Source organism: Sciurus vulgaris (assembly GCF_902686455.1).
Source record: "Sciurus vulgaris genome assembly, chromosome: 4".
Classification (NCBI taxonomy): Eukaryota; Metazoa; Chordata; class Mammalia; order Rodentia; family Sciuridae; genus Sciurus; species Sciurus vulgaris.
In genome coordinates this window covers 167,838,538-167,854,667 of record NC_136464.1, presented here as the reverse complement: position 1 = coordinate 167,854,667, position 16,130 = coordinate 167,838,538, and positions in this window count along the sequence as shown.

The window sequence follows — 16,130 nt, the reverse complement described above, 5'->3', positions numbered from 1 at the left end:
TTTTTATTTTTCATGTTTGAGTTTAACTTTTCACTGTATTTTTTGTCCCTCTAATCTTGTGCTGACCTAGGTTAAAAATAAAGGAAATGCATGTCTAGTTTTATCCCCTTTTTGGCCATTCTTAAAATAGAGGGTTTGTGTATGATAACATGCATTCTTCTCTTCCAAGGTAACCATAGAAACAGGATCTGTAGTATACAATGAGCTTTAGAATTTAGATGATTTGAGACAAGAGCAAATAGATTTCCAGATTGAAGAGAACATTTTTTGTTTCATACCCCTCCCATAAATTAGGAAGTAATCTTTATATACATGTATATAGTAAAGACATATTTTTCAAGCCATCAACAATGGGAAAGTTGATAGGGTGATTTGTTGATATAAACTGATATAAAACCATCAGTGACTTAAGGTTAGTGGTTACAAAACATGACATTTCAGGAAACAGAATAAATCTAATACCTAATCCAAATATGGAGTCCCTTTGAAAAAATAGTTGTCAAAAATTATTATAGTTTGGAATGTTAGTTTGTAACTGATTGGCCCAAAAGTAATTAAGAATGGTTTTAAAGCCCAGTCCTGTACCTTCAGGCTGCCCTACTCCTGACCTAATAAAACATTCACATTGTTATAATGGATTTTTTCTGAATTGGCAAAAGAAGGCTATGTTACAAACTACCACTAATAATGAACTCTTGATTATATTTTTTGTGCTTAAGAAAATTAAATCTTATTCAACAGGAAACCAACCAAAATCACTCACACCTATCCTTAAGATCCTGAACTCCTGAACTTGAGCCAAACTGATCTTTCATTTTCTAGAATTAACCATATCAATTTCTAATTCAAAATCTTTTCTCTTTCCTCTGAATAGCTGATCCTCTAATACTGGTTCATGTTTGCCTCTTCTCATCTTTCAGGTGCCAGTGAAACAGAGTCACCTCCCCAGGAATTTCCTGACAGTTAACTCTAAAGAAAATCATGACCCCCTAATAATTCTACTAATAATTCAATGTTTTATTACATCAACTTGCTCTTTGTTTCTTGAGGACATATATGTCTCTGATACTACTGTTTTTATGTAAGACCTTTGTTTGCTTACTAGAATGTAAGCTCCAATGGAACAGGTTTTCTCTTATTGTGAATGGCACGTCCATCCTATAATCCACCTGTAACTGCCTATCTTCTATGTTCTTAGGATCCTGCCACCATTTCCAGGCAGAGAGATAAAAATTAATTGGAGATGTGCTATAGAGAAAGACACAGTTTGACGGTGAAAGCAGACATATAATTCAATAATTACGTAGTAATATTTACTCTAGGCCTATAATAATGTGTCCAGGAAGGAAAAGTATTTAAATAGAACTAGGTGGTCAAGCAACTGGAGTTGAAGTTAACAAGTCGTCTTCATGGAAGGTAGAACTCCTAACTGAAAATTTTGCAAAGATAGGAACCACAAACAAAACCAGCCATAGGAGATTTATTACATTAAAAGATCTATTTATCCTAACACGTATTTATACTGTCTTGGCATTCACTTGTATCTTGAGAGATACTCTATAGGCCAATGTAATAATTGACTATACAGAAGAGAATGTTAAAAGTACAAACATATAACAATCATAGCTTAATCTATTTGTATGTAAATATATAAGTATAATTATCTGAAATTTCCAGATAAGTCACACTCAAAATTTAATTTTGTTAATATATTTCATATATAAAAACTGTGATGATTAATCTGGATTGTCACCTCAATTGGATCCAGAGACATCTGAGTAATACCTGGGGTTAAGACACTTCCGGGTATGTCTGTGAGGGTGTCTTGGAGACAGTTGGCACGTAGAACGGCAAAATGTTGGAGAGGACCCACATGAAATGTGACTGGGACTAATAGGCTGTGGGCCTGGATGGAGCAGGAGGTAGAAGGTGGAGGGACTCACAGCAGATAAAAGCTTGATTCCTCCTGAGCTTCACGTCTGCTGCAGCCACTGTCCGTGGATATTAGACTCTATCTTCTTCACACTACCAGTGGGGACTCCCATCTGTGGTGGTCCAGGGAGTCTCTAGGCCTTCAGTCTTGGCTGGGGCTGCATCCTTTGTCCTCTTATTCTGAGGTGTTAGCTTCTTGGACTGAGTAACTACTGGTTCCTCTATCTCTCTAGTGTGAAGATCACCATGGGGCTATCCAACTTCTGATATCCAAGTCAATAAATCCCCTTTTATAATTGTACATACACGTGTCTTGTTGGTTTTGTTTCTCTAGAGAACCCTGATGTATAAATAAACCTTGTAGATTTATAACATTGACCCTTTCATCTTAGTAAATACACAAAACTTATGGTTCTTTTGATTAAGAAAGTAATACCCTGCAACATCAAAATGTGTATGACTTAAACTGTGATACTCTGTTTATTAAAAGTAGTATTTTTATGACAGATTAAAATGATATATTCTGCTCTCTTTATGTTCAATGAGGTTAAATGTGCAGGTTATGCCATGTGATTTCCTGTTGAAAGGAATTAGATTGCAAAGATATTTAGAAAATTTTGAAACAAAACTAAAGGCAGTTTCATTAGAAATCAGTACTGGTGTGTTTTTGCTTACATCAAAGTATTTTGTGTAGGTGTTTGTGATCAAAAGCTGAAAGAAATTTGTGGGATGCTGTTATAGAGACCCACTACCTTGTCCTGCACAGAAAAGATGGAAATAACAGCCCCTGCTCAGGGCAGAAATGTCTGTGTTGAGTATGTGGTACAGGATGACAGAACGCAAGACACCATCCTCTTTCCTGCCAAGGGAAATAGGCCTGTGATAAGTGGCCTTCCAATAGCACAAAAGTGCTATGTGCAGACAACATTGCAAGCAATACAGCATATTTTTAAATGTAAAGAAAAAAGAGACAATATGCTATGGAAAATAAGAAGTAGAAGGAGAAAAATAAATACAGTCACCGACCGTACATTCCTGCTGTTACCATTTTGATGTATTGGTATCCACACCAAGGAAAGAGAGTATAGCATTGTGAAAACTTATACATGGATAATGGTCACATTTAAATAAATTTGAATCAAAAGTATATAAAGTTTTGCTTTTGTAGATTTTGTTTTTAACTTTTAACATATTATGAACATCTTTGTATATAGTCTTACTAAAATAATTTATCTTGCAGATTTATTATGATGCATTTAAGGTTTCCAATTTTTGCTACGAATAATATTCTCATATTTGGTTTAGGACATACATTTTTGAAATATATCTATTTCTTAGAATAAAATCACGTGAATGAGGGTACAGAAGTTTCATTAACACTTTGATGTATACAGACAACAACAATTTAAATGCACGTGTTTATTTGTCATATTTACGTCAGATAACTCAAAATCAGTAGAAAAAAAGTTTATCCAACTTCTGATATCCAAGTCAATAAATCTCCTTTTATAATCGTACATACACGTGTCTTGTTGGTTTTGTTTCTCTAGAGAACCCTGATGTATAAATAAACCTTGTAGATTTATAACATTGACCCTTTCGTCTTAGTAAATACACAAAACTGGAAGCTTTATTGTAACCAAAATAAGTAAATAGTGATCTCACTAGAACTAATGTAATCACAGTACAGAAGTGAGGGAAATTAAAAAAAAAAAAAATCTTGAGGCAAATGAAATTGAAAACAATATAAAAATATTTATGGGATGTAACAAATGCAGTACCAAGGTTAAAATTTATACAATTGTCACCCCTTATTTGTGGCTTTGAAGGAATGAATAAACTTCTGGAAACATACAACATATAGAGACCTAATCTTGAAATAAAGGAAAATCTGAATAGACCAACAATGAATAAGGAGATTGATTCAATAGTAAAATCTTCCATCCAGTTGAAAAACAAGCCCTGTTGGTTGCATTGTTGAATTAAAAAAATTAAAGAAAAAATAAAGATTAATGCCAGTCCTTCTTGAACCATATTTGTAATGTGAAAATGTTCACCTTATATTTTTAAGGAAGAAAAGGAGACACAAACCAGAAGAATTTGTTTGATTCAAATTGATGTCTTAAAAAAGTGTGTTTGTATATATATTTAAAAACAATTTAATTAGCAGGAAAAAATCATAAAAATCTCCATGGTTCTCTCAATTTGTGGAATTACAAATTATTTTTATTATATTTTTCATGTTTTTTATTGTTTTCCAAATGCTCTGAAATAAATATTTATTAGTTATCCTTACTAATAAGTATAACATGCTAAAACATAAAGAATTGGAAGATGAGTGAGCATATCCAAATTTATTTTGTGAGACCTACATTCCCCTGATAACAAAGTCAGATGAAGTCACTATATGAAAGCTACAGACTAATGCTACTGATGAACATTGAAAAAAAAAAATTCATCAACTAAAGATTAGCAAACTGAATTCAACAACATGGTAGAAAGATTATACCCCACACTCAAATGGGGTTCATTCCTCAGATGTCAGGATGATCCAACATGGACAAATCAATAAATGTGACATACCACTTTAATGGAATGAAGGAGAAAAAGTCTATTATCATTGCCATAGATGCAGAAAGTGTATTTGACAAAATTCAAGGCTTTTTCAACATACAAAAATGATTTGTGTACATATACATTAGCAATGAACTATCCAAAAAGGAAATTAAGAAATGAATTTCATTTACAATAGCATTACAATTGTGTAATACCTAATGACCAAATCAAAAAACTGAAAGAATCACACACTGACAACTAAAGAACAGCAATAAAAGAAATTAAGGAAGAGACAAATAAATGGAAAGACAGTTTGCGTTGATGGCTTGGAAGACATATTATTGTTAAAATATTCCTATTTTAGAGAATAATCTAAAGATTGAATGCTATCCCCATCAAAACCCAATGACATTTTTTACAGAAATAGAAAAAGATTCCTAAAATCCATATGAAACCACAAAGACACAGAATAGACAAGATGGATAGAAAAGGTGTTCACCATCATTGCTAGTCATCAAGGGAATACAGGTTAAAGCCAAGAGGTATCATTTCATTTCATTAGGATTGCTATTATTAAAACAAACAAACAAAAACAAAAAGAAATCAAGTGTTGGCACAAATGCTGAGAAGCCAAAACACCTGCACACTGTTGGTGGGCTGTGCATGTTCCAGTGCTTACGGAAACCAGTGAATGGTTTCTCAAAACATTAAAAATAGAACCATCATGTCATCCAGCAATTCCACTTCTGGGATTGATTTCAGTTCTTCCAGACATACACACACTTCTTGATGTAGGACTGTCTGGAAGAATTGAAATCAGGATTGCCAAGTGGTATCTGTTCTCTCATGTTCACTGCAGTGTAATCCACAGAAACTGAGCTCTTGGAAACAACCCAAAGGTCCCCTGACAGATGAGTGGATTAAGAAAAATGTAGTGCACACATACAATGGAATATTATTCAGCCTTTAAGAAGAATGAAATCCTCTCATTTGTGACAACACGGATGAACTTAGAGGACATCCTAATAGGTGAAATAGCCTTTCATGGAAGGATGAATGCAGCATGATTTTGCTTATGCAAGACTTCTAAATTAATAATAACAAATAGAAAAGTGCTTGACAGAGACCAGGAGGGCATAGAAAAGCTATGTTCTTACTCAATAGATATGAAGTGCCAATCATACAAGATGAATAATTCTGGAGATCTGATGTACAGTATAGTTCCTGTAGTTAAAATCAGTTTTGTGCACCTAACCGTGTGTGAACAGAAGAGTTGAACATTTAACATGAGCATAAGTTTCTGAGAATGACCAAAACAAAACAAAGCAAAGCAAATCACACACACACACACACACACACACACACACACACACACACACAGAGATACACAAACACAGGGATACCATGAAACATTTGGAGATAATGGAATTGAGTATGTTTTTTTAACCTTGATTGTAGCAGGGGTATTATGGGTATGTGCAGATGTCCAAACTTGTCAAATTGTATTCATTATGCATGTGCACACTTTATTTTGTGTGTCAATGACACTTCAATAAAGCTAATTTTTAAAAATAATAATTTCCTGAATGTCTTCTCATTTTAAGTATTAAAATAATAACAATAAGTGTTTTATGTTTGGAGCTGTGAGTCTAGACACAAGTCCACAGTTGAGATTCACAATCTCTTCTCATTCACCTTGTGATTTCTTTGTGAAAACAACACGAGGTTTTTGACTGCTTTTATTGATCTTTTTCTAGTCTTTGACCCTAAGGGACCACCTAATGCTAAGTTGTTTGGTGTCAATAAAGACCAAGCAGAAAATGATGTCTATAAGCACCCTAAGACCCACTAGGGGCTCAGTGTCAATACAAGAAATCTCTTGACAGACCACAGAACAAATTTGAGAAGTCAATTTTTTTTTAAATTGCACATCTATGACTTATTAATTTTAATTAACAATGATATGATAAAAGTATACCCACCTCAAAACTGTCAAAAATAGAAAGATGCATATATAAGATGTATGTATATTCATGATTTTGTCACTCTTCTTTTTTTTGTTTTGTTTTTTGGTTTTTGGTACCAGGAATTGAACTCAGGGTGCTTAACCACTGAGCCACATCCCCAACCCTTTTTATATTTTATTTAGAGACAGGGTCTTGCCAAGTTCCTTAGGGCCTCACTAAGTTGCTGAGGCTGACTTTGAACTTGATCTTCCTGCCTCAGACTTTGTTACTCTCTTTAAACCAACCTTTAAATATTTATATGAATAGTGGTTCGTGGTGAAATATTTATTATTAAATTAAAAATATTTGAACATACTCCTTCAAAAGTTTATTGGTCTTTAATAATAAAACTTAAAATATATTAGGTCTAAAAATTTACTTAAAAACAAATATGTGTGTTCACACACACACACACACACACACACACACACACCCACACCCACACACACACCCACACCCACACACACATTGATTATGGTTGTTACTGCTTTATGAGGTCTATTTTGTATTTTTGTGTTTCTCTTTCTTTTTCTTTTACTCCTTTTCACTTTAAGGCTATATCTGATAATTAATATCAAAGGGTTTTAAACTCTTAAAGATGGAACCAGACTTTATAGCACATAATCATGTTACCTCTATGACCCATGCATTTGTAAATTGAGGAACAAATGTTTCTAAGGAAAATCTTTACTTCTAATTGCATAACATTCCTATTCAGGCATATGTCCTTGTTAGTTCTTCAAAACTTCAGAAAACTGTTGGCTTCAACCTCTGATCATTTAATTTTAAAACACTCACATCTATTCTCAATCAGCCAAATGGGATCTTTACACTCTTGTTTATTGCTATTAAAAACATCAAGGTCTCTAGTGGATATTTTTTCTGAAAAACTGAAATCTGAGGGATAACGATACTATCAATCCATTCCTACATATCAGTGTTTATCAAATGTTAACAGAAAATTTGCATCAGTCTTTTAAAAAATATAATGAAATTCAGAGACTACACACTAATCAACTGAGTCATAATCTCGAGATCAAAACTTTAGAAATATCACTTTTCATAATCAGTTCATTTAATTCTTATGTCTACTACATTTTAGAAATTCCTGTTTCTGGTAATTCACATTCTGCCTTTAGGTTGAATTAGATGATGATACAATCATGCTGGCATTGTGCTCTTTAACTTCCATGTAATTCCACTTGTGCTAAAAATAGATAATTGACAAGACATCATCTTGTGTCCACTGAGGAGAAATATTGTAGAAATATTGCCTCATGCAAATCACGCTTATATTTAACTTATACATGATAGTGATATTATAAACATATTCCTTTTATATCCCAAACATAATGGGGATATACCCTTAGTCCATTTGGGCAACTATAACAAAATTTCCATAGACTGGGTAATTTAAAAGCAATTAGACTTTAGTGAGCACAGTTCTGGAGACTGGGAAGTCCACCCTCAAGGCGACAGCTGCTTCAGTGTCTGATGAGGTCTTCACAAAGGACATGTTGTTGCACCCTGTTATGTTTTGGTAGGAGGTATCCCCAAGAGCTGTGCTAACACAGGCCTGTTCAGAGGTGAAATGATTAGATTATGAGAGCAGCAACCCAACAGTCAACTGATCCATTTGATAGATTAGCGATTTGAAAGAGCTACTGGATGGTAGCTGTAGGCAAGAGGGTATGGCTAGAGGAAATAGGTCTGGGGTGATGTGCCTTTGGGGTATGTATTTTGCCCTTGGAACCTCACATTCTTTCTCTCTCTGCTACCTGGCTGTCAAGATCTGAGCTTATGTCCTCCACCATGCTTTTCTATCGTGATGTCTTTTCTCACCTTGGACCTAGAGCTATGGAATGGGTCATCCATGGATTGAATCTGTAAAACCATGAGTCCCTAATAACTGTTCCTCCTCTAAGTTGTTCTCATAAGATATTTTGGTCACAGTGATGAAAAGCTGATGTATACATACTGTCACATGAGAGAATGGACAAACATTTCCCTCACATACATTTTATTAGGACACTAATCCTGTTCATGAGGGCTCTGCCCTCATAACCACATCCTAGAGGCCCCATCTCATGACACTATCACCCTGGTCATTATATTTTAACACACAGATTTTGGAGGGACACATTCAGGCTACTGTTTCAGGAAAGAGCAAAGTAGAACACATGAAAAAAAAACAAACAAAACTTCTTCCTCAAATTGTAATGATATTTCAGAAAACTTTTTCTTTTCTGAACTGATTGGACTGGTTATTATTCACTTTGATTATATTATAAAACATTAAATATTCTTAATTTCATTTAACCCAACCCCTGGCCCCAATATCTATTTTTAAAATATGTTATAGAATAAGTGATTAAACATTATGTGCTAAATGTAAGATGTGTAGAAAAAAATGTATATTGCCTCTTAAAACATGTGATATCTAAAATAAATATTTTCTCGTGAATTTCATAATGAGTTAAAGCTGGAGAAAATGTTAAATCTTCCAGAATTTATTTAACAAATTCATTGTGGTTAAGAAACAGCATCCATTATTTGTGGATTCCCTTTCCTGTACTTAAAATTATGACTGTTTGTCAGAGAACTCCTGGAGTATCTCCATGTGCTAATCTCTTTACACTCTCTGCAAATCTATTCTTTTCTTATCAAAGTTTTTTTTCTTCCCAAGATTTAAAAAAATGTATAAAACACAGCTTGACCGTGTTTCTTTCCATGGAAACTGTCAGGAAGGAAATTTCCTTAGTTTTCGTGTATTATGATGTTTCTGCCTTAGTTTTCATATATACATATTTTCCTGTGTGTGCATATGACTTCCTTTTTAGTGGTGAATATTACATACAGAGAAGTGTGGGTTTCATTGTGACATATTCATTTATCTATGTAACATAATTATCTTTTAATTTTAACTATTGAGGAGAATTTTCCCAGTGTAGAAAAGGCAAGAGCTCATAGACTCATAGAGAATATTTACAGATGATTTGACTTCTCTTTTTTTTGAGAGACATAAATGAAAAATTAAGTCTGACTCACATAGATCTTAGATATATAACAGAAATACTGCTGCTCTGTAGATCTTTTATTAGATATTGACATCTAAGGAAAATGGAAACTCTCGTACAGAATATGTTTAATACATTTGTCTCACAAACTAAAATGCTATTGGCCTTATGAACTTAGATTCTTTGAAGATAATATTTGCATCTCTTTCAAATTATGCACTACTTGTGCAGATAGTGTCAATCTATATTCTAAAATTTGAATAATATGCACTATAAATTTAACACTTAGATATCTAATTTTTAATAAAATAATCATCACTTTCATTTAAATATCTGGCCTTTGGAAGAGTATCTCTGTCTGTTAAATATTCCCAGAACAATTTACTTACAATTGTCATATGACAGAATATTGTAGGCTGAATTGACTATGTTATTAGTCTGGAGATTATAATGTATTTTGAAGTTTTTGAGAAAGGTTTTGCTTATCTATCCTTGAGGACTCAATAAAGACTATAGGCCTTTGCACTGTTTAAATTAGATTGTTTATCTTGGATTATTTGCCTTAGTATAATCCCCTGTTTCGGACACCGGGGAAGTAACCACAGCCTGCATAATAGAAGACTCCATTAATTCATTTACTCATGTTTCCTTGCATCTTTAGTATGTTGTATATTATGCTGGACATGGAAATGAGGAAGATGTGTTAAAAAATCTGAAGTCCAGGAGGTTGTGGCTTGGAGCCCTGGAAACTTTCCAAATATTTATTATCACTGCTTTATTAGTAACAGAGCCCTAATTTTGTTCACCAAAATGATGTTCTCAGGTAAAATATGGTATTTTCCATCCTCATTTGTAGCAAGGAACGGCCAATTTGATATAAGCAAAAGTCATAGGATCAGGTTTCCATAAAACTAACTCAAGACAGCGGCAGGCTGGGCTCCTCCTACCCCCTATTCTCCCTATTGCTCTTTCCTGAAGTAGAGGATGTGAAGATGAGTTTCAGTGACTCTCTGGCTGACAGCCACATTCTAAGAACAACTGAGCAGAAAGGAAGAAAATACCTTAAAGTTTTGTGGACACGTAATATCAACACTGTACAGACCACCAATGCACATGTTTTGAGTAAGAAAATAAGTCATTAATTTATTTAAGACTCTATACCAGCTCTTTGTTAATTGCACCCAAAGGCAATTCCTAAGCAATATAGTTGTCAAGAGGTAACTGAGTACTTTAAAACAAAGCATGTATATTCTCGCTTTAGAGTTTTATACAAAATATCTCCATTGCACTTTTCTTTACCACATAATAGATGCTACATACAAGACATTATTGTTGGCTTTACTTTTCTTGTATCTTCCCTGTGCGTACCCACTCCCTCTAGAAAATAAACTTTATAAGCAATAAGAAGAAGGTTGTGCTTACTAACACATCTCAAGTTCCTAAAATAATGCCTGGTACAAAGCCATCATTTGGTAAATATTTGTTAAAGGAACAAATTGATGGCTTAGTGAGTGGATGGTGGGGAATGGGTGGATAAACACATGGTGCTTTCTTGGAAGACATAGTAGTTCATTTTATCTGGCAGGGGAGCAAATGATAGAAGAGCAACCTCTGCTTGTGCTCAGACAGAGAAATTTCAATAGGATATGCTTTCCAGACTTCTGAGTAAATGGTTCCCTTGTTTCCAAACTGAGGGTAATTCTTCATTGAAGTATTTCATAAATCAAAGAAAACATTAATCGAAAATCAGTACAATTCTGGTGCAGTTGCTTTCTATGGGAGGTATTTAACAGTTGGGTTTGGCAATATAACAGGTAAGTGGCATTGTAGGAAAAACAGGCCCACATGTGTGTTTCTTATTGTTCACATACCTACACGTAATATAGATCTATATGAGTATACTTGTAACAAAAAAATATAAATTCTTTCTGTTTTTGGTATTAGGGATTGAACACAGGGATGTACATATCATTGAGCTATATCTCCAACCCTATTTATTTATTTGCTAAATAAATAAATCGCTCACTAGGTTGTTGTGGTTGATCTTGAACTTGAGATCCTCCTGCCTTAGTCTCCTGAGTAACCGGGTCTAGATGTGTGCACCACTGCTCCTGGCTTATAAACCCTTTCATATATATCTAAGTGTAGTTTTCATTAGTTTTTCATTCTTTATTGAAGAATCAATCTTGTCTTCCAGCTACAGACTGTTAAAATTTTGTCACTCATTCTCTGAAACTTCTCTTTATTTCATCATAAATTACATTTCATACAGTGTTATGGGTCAGATGTTTTCTTTCATAGACTGATGTCTCTTCAATTAAACTACCAATGGAGATTTATGTAAAGCATTTACTTGAGTCTTGTTTCTGATATATAATCTGTGTTAGTCAAGTTTCCATGCCTACGGAAAAATACCTGAGGGAATATTTGTTTTGGTTTATCGTTTTTAAGGTTTCTGTTCATGGTCACCTGGCCTCATTGATTTGGGTCCTGTAGAGAGAGAGAGCATCATGGTGGAAAGGTGTGGTGGAGCAAAACTTGTTCTTTATGGTGTTTGGGAAGCAATGAGGGGAGAGAGGATGAATCTGAGGCCTGAATATACTGTTTATAAGCATGTGCTCAGTAACCTAACTTCCTTCTGCTAGGCCCCACCTCCTAGTTCTCATGGCTTTCCCATTGTGCCATCAGCTGGAAACCAGGATTTCAACAAATAGGCTTTGGGGATCGTTAAGATTCAAACCATAACATGAACCTCACCATGTGATTCCCATTGTCCCTGATGCAACACTTCTCCCATGGTTGTTGCATCCAGACAAGTCTGTCATACTGTTTGTGGTCTTGCTTCACAATGCAGGGGGAGCCCATAGAACGAAACAGAGGGCAAGCTAATATTATCGGTAAGAAGGCATAGCTAGAATGTAGAAATCCTGTTTTACCAGTAGAAGAACATGAGTAGTTTTATCACTCTCTCTATATATTTATATGGAAATATTATTTGTATTTTTCCTTGTAATAATGGATAACTTACAGTGTGGACCCATGAAGACCTACTGGTATTCTAAGGTATTTTAAAAATTAATTCCTTATATGGAATTTAAGTAATGATTTTCTATTCATAAAAGTATTATTCTAGTTTTCTACCAAACATCATATTCATAAGTTTTTAATTTTTGATTTTGCTAAGAAGGAGGATTTATTTGCTAACATATGGAATCTTAAAAATTCAAAATAAATTTGAACAAATGGTACTACCTGTGGCCTACAATATAATATCTTATAAAGATATGTTTTAATGCAGTGGTTCCCACCCATAAGCAGTTTTGCTCATTGGAGTACATACGGCATGTTCTGGACATGTATCTGATTGCATTACTGAATCAGTACATATGTGTGTGTGTGTGTGTGTGTGTGTGTGTGTGTGTGTGCGTGCACATGTGTATGCATGTACTATTGACATCTAAAGTGTAGAAACCAGTTATACTGCTAAACTTCCTATGATGCACAGACTTTCTCTGTACACCAAATGCACATAGTGCCTTTGAAACTCTTCATAATTGGTTACCAAATAAAACTTGATTATTAATTATAATTAAATATTTAATCAACTTTTACAAAAGAGAAACTATTTAAAAAGTGATTTTGCTTTTTGTGACATAGAAGTGTTTATATCAATCAAGATGATGTGAATATTCAAATTTTCTATGAATAAAATTTTTAGAATTCTCACCTCTAAATACAACATAAGGATATATTACTTCCATGGGATACTCTGTAATATTTTTTTTTTATTTCTGTGATGTAGGAGTCTGGTTGATATAAAAGAAAAAAAAGTGTTTCTCTCCAAATTATCAAGATAGTAGAACATTGCATGTTTCTCTTTGACCCCCAGGAAATTGTTCTGTAGAACAGTTATTTGTTAAACCTATCATTATGATCTTGACCTTATATTATGGAGAAAAATTCTGATAGTTTACTAAGTAAATGTGCTAAATTAATAAATTACTTTGAGGGGAGATTTTAAAATTATCCAATATTATTTTGTGATAACTTGATAATGAGTTAGAGAGAAAGGACTTGTTAGACTAATATTTTTGAAAAATATATGATTTATCTGGTCACCACTTAATAGAAACTCTTAAACTTGGGGAGAAAATTGGGAATATAAGACTGATGAACTATTTATGTATTAGTGATTTTGAGTAATTTTTATATGTTTAGATAATCTGACTTTCAGTACACTATGTTTTAAATCACTGACATCAAGGAATCATAGCTTCCAGATTCTATTAAAATAACAACTCAAAAATAAGTACTATGATACTATTGAATTTCAGCCAAGTCATGTGCAATATAGCAAATAAATAGCTTTCCTCCAAAGAAATTCTAATGTTTATTTAATCCTTGTTATCTGCTTTTATGTTTCTGTATTAATGAGCATTGCATACAAAAATTGACATACAATTAATATTGTATAATATTGTCACCCTATTAATGCTAAAATTTATATCACATTTATATAGCCAGCTTCACATTATTTTAAATTTCAGTTGTTCAGAAGGGAGAATTTTTCTTACCAGTCAATATTCATGAGGATGTCTTTTGTAGTGGTTATGTCTTTTCTTTAAAAGGATTGAAGAGTCAAATGTGATACTTTTCCAAAGAATAAGAGTCTAATTTTGTCATGCTGGCATGTAAGTTCTAATTATTTATTCTAACTAATTAGATTAATACACCTTCTTCCAAAGAAGAAATGCAGTTATTTCTCTCCCATAATAGGATATTTTATTCTCTCTTTTTAAAGAATTTCGTGTAGTTCAACCACAAATGAAAAAGTAAGAGCATTGCATTGCATTATAACAGTTTGTATGTATCCATTACTGTACCATATTAGTGGAGTAAGCTATATTTTAATGCTATTTGTCTAAGCAACATAATTGAAAAATGTAAATTCCTACTGAGAACAAACACTATCACCATATGTATTCAGCAGAAAGTGATCTGGAAGTGTCGCACAACTAAGTTTGAAATAACATCTCATTGTAAAGAAATGCTGCTTCCTCTTGGCATTTTAATCTGCTTACCCAGTGTTTTTTACTGTTTAAAATTTCTTTGGAAACCACGGGGACATTTTAAACAAATGTAATGTTCTTAAAGCCTCCAGTGATTGGAAATGTGGCTGAAGTAGGGAACCAAAGGCCCACCAGCTCAGGTTTCCCAACCATTTTCCATTCGCCCACCTAAGCCTGTGGGGCTCCTGCACAGGTGTACAAAGATGGTTTCAAATCAGCTTCAAGGACTGAACTGTTCTCATAAAAGTCTTCAAGTAAAAAAAAAAAAAAACAAGGTTCTTATGCATATTTCCATTCTATTGAAATGATCAGAGATAGTTGTGTTTTGAAAAGAAAATGATTACAGAATGTATTCACGAAAGAATATTCATTTTCCTGAATTCCAAACTAATAAATAATAATAAATTTTGAGCGTTCTTTTGCTCAATCGTGCCCAGGCACTTGGTCAGAAGTAACTACATCCAACAGTGAAGTGGGTCTCTCCCTCCTCTGGGGACTTGATGCTCATAGGGACATTGAAGGGTCTCAGACAGTATTTTACTGGATCAGTTAGAGAGACCAACAGATAGATACTAGCAGAAACACCATCTGAATAAAAAAAAAAATTATTCCCTCATAGCAAAGACAGTGGCCAGAGTAACACTGTAAGTAACACTGGTATTAGGTCCCATACCCAGCACACCTAGGTGACACTACCAGAACCAGATGAAATCCATATTTTCTTATAGTGGGTTTATTTCAGGAGAGAGGGTCTGTTTTATGAGTTTAAATGTGTTCTCAAAAAATGTTGAATTTTAACACCTGGTGCTTCCAAGTGTGACCTTATTTGAAATAGGGTAACTGCAGATACAACTGACTTACAAGAAGTCATACTAGAGTAAAGTAGGCCTTTATGTTGAAATGACTGGGTTACCTCCCAAGAAGGAGAAAAAAAAGATAGTGAATGCCAAACAAGACAAAGACACAGAGAAAAAACAGACACTTAAGAATGTGACCTAAGTTGGGATTTTGCTCCCATGAACCAAGAAATATCCTTGTTACCAGAAGATGGAGAAAGCAAGGACATATATGTCCCTAAAGACTTCAAAGAGAACATGGTCTTGGTCTCTAGTACTATGAGATAACATATTTCTTTTTTGTGAAAACTCTCTGGTTTGTTGTTGATATTGCAACCCCAGGAATTTAACGCAAAACCCCAAATCATAACCTCCAAAGACTACAAAGAGAACAAAGGGCCGTCATGAGTACAAAGTTTTTTTTTTTTCTCTTTGGCAAAGGAAGGTCTCTACCTCAAAAGTGCAAGCCTTACAGGGAAGCCAGAGACCTGGCCCTTCAAAGGGAGCCAGTGGCCATAACATGGGCTTACTTATGATCTCTGGTTAGCCTGTGTCTCCCAGCTGCTCATTGTCTTAATTCCCTTAATTTATGCCACTCACTTTCAGCATTTTACCATCCAAGAATCCTTTTTTTTTCCTCCCATGCTAATAGTGGATAAATGGAGTAGTGTTAATCCCTCATGGGAACTTGGTAATCATTTGCTGGTTATAGGG